The sequence below is a fragment of the Scylla paramamosain genome, chromosome 24, assembly GCF_035594125.1.
Source record: "Scylla paramamosain isolate STU-SP2022 chromosome 24, ASM3559412v1, whole genome shotgun sequence".
Lineage (NCBI taxonomy): Eukaryota > Metazoa > Arthropoda > Malacostraca > Decapoda > Portunidae > Scylla > Scylla paramamosain.
The window spans coordinates 4405001-4407283 of NC_087174.1; positions in this window are offsets into that span (position 1 = coordinate 4405001).

A 2283-nucleotide genomic window follows, 5' to 3' on the forward strand; every position below is an offset into this window, starting at 1 on the left:
TTTCTTTTTCTCTTCTTCTTCTTCTTCTTCTTCTTCTTCTTCTTATGTACGATGGCAGTACTCTTCTTGTTCTTGTTACTCATTTCATTATCATCATCATCATCATCACCATCATCATCATCACCATCATCATGTTCTCGTTCCTGTTTCTGTTCTTGTTTTTGTTCATGTTCTTCATAATTTTCCTCCTCCTCCTCCTCCTTCTCCTCCTCCTTCTCCTCTCCCTTACCTTCGGCGTGCCCTGAAATACACTTCTAGACTAATCACACGCACGCAGAAATCTAGACCCGCCACTCTCGCCTGTTACTTGTAATGATGTATCTTTTAAGTTCCTCCCTGCCTCAGCTTGTACCGGCGTGCTCTTGTTACCTTCCCTGTAACTTGTTGGCTCGCTGGTGTCACTCCTTATGCTTGTTGCTAGTACTTAATATGTTACTTAAGTTAATTACTGGGTCTTTTTCATATTTTTTTTTCGTTTTTTTCGTTTTTTTTTTTTTTCTTGCTCGGAGTCTCAGTTGCGAAAGGTGAAGTGAAGAAATTGTAATCTATATATCGTGTTTTGTATGGTTTGTTTATTTATTTGTTTGTTTTATTTGTTGTATCGTGATTTTATGTGTGTTCCTCTCTCTCTCTCTCTCTCTCTCTCTCTCTCTCTCTCTCACCCCCTACTTCATTTCCTCTATTCACCTCCCACTTACCTATTTTTCCTCTCAATCTTCCTCTCTCCCCAGTCCTTCTTCCTCTCTTTTCCCCAATATATCCCATCTACTTCCCCTTCTTCCCTTCACCGACACCTCCCCATGTATATTTTTCCCCTCATCATCCCTTCTCCCCATTTCCCATTCATTCTTCCCTTCTCCCTTATTTTCCTCTCTATCTTCTCTTCCCTTCATGCACACCTCCCTTTATTTTCCCCTTCAAGCATCTTTCCCTTCTGTTCCCAATATTTCCCTTCCTCCTTTCCCCTCACACGGCCAGTTACAATATTGCCAAACGTGTGCTGCTCCCTCACTTCGTCTTTAGGAGACTGAGGGGAGAGGGGGGCGAGGAGGGGAGGGAGAAGGGAGTGCAGAGGAAGTCTTGAATTTTTAAGGGAGAGGGGAGACGGTGGGGGATAGAGAGACCGAGAGAGAGAGAGAGAGAGAGAGAGAGAGAGAGAGAGAGAGAGAGAGAGAGAGAGAGAGAGAGAGAGAGAGAGAGAGAGAGAGAGTTGCAGATTCCCTCTCATTCTCTCTCCGTGCTTCCCCTCTTTCCTTCCCCTCTCTTCATTTTCTTGTAATTCCGTGCTTAGATTCCGTGTAATTTAGAGAAGCAGGGAGTATTAATAGTAATAATAATAATAATGATAATAATAATTGAAGGGGATAGACAGGAATTGTTACTCAGTTGGAGAGGTGCATGACTGGACTAGGCTCAGTAATCAGGTTGTCAGTGCTGAATCAACAGGGAGGTTTAAAAGACTAAATAAACTTCTGGATAGCTGGATGCATATACGTAGGAAGGTGTGCGTTTCTACAGGTGTATACAGCCACGTGTAGGCCTGGTGTGGTGGGCTTCCTGCAGCTCCTTGTTGTTGTGATGATAAATGTGTTAGTGTTAGTTTGTTTCGTTCACTCGTGTTTATTTCTCCTTCTGTAGTAAGAGAGAATGCATCTTTATAGCTACACACACACACACACACACACACACACACACACACACACAAACAGGGAGAGAGGGAGAGCAAGTAGAAAATGTAACAGTAAATACGGAAGAAAATATTGTACAAAAACTAATGAAAATAAATAAAGAAAAGATGAAAGATGAAAGTAAAAAAGAAGAAAGGAAAAAAAGTTCCATTATTATCACTGGTCATTCAGAAACGAGCCAAAACTCACCAAAACTCAAATGAAGCAGGAGTCGAGGCTTCGGTTCTTCACGCGGCCATTTCGAAGCCTCGCGAAGCACCGCCACCCGAGGCCTCGCTGTTCCTTGGCTGCTGAGGTCAATTAAGCTGACCCTGCCCTGACCTGTGACCTGTTCTAGGGTGTTGTTTTGATTTTGTTCTTGTTTTTATTGATTGTTTTTCTTGGTTTTCGTTGATTTTAGTTTTGAATCTTTTCGTTCTCTTCTCTTTTTCCTTCTTCTTCTTTTTCTTCTTCTTCTTCTTCTTCTTCTTCTTCTTCTTCTTCTTCTTCTTCTTCTTCTTCTTCTCCTCCTCCTCCTTGGCTTCCTCGTCCTTCTTTTTCTCCTCCTCTCCTCTTCCTCCTCGTCGTCCATCTCCTTCTCCTCCTCCTATTTTTC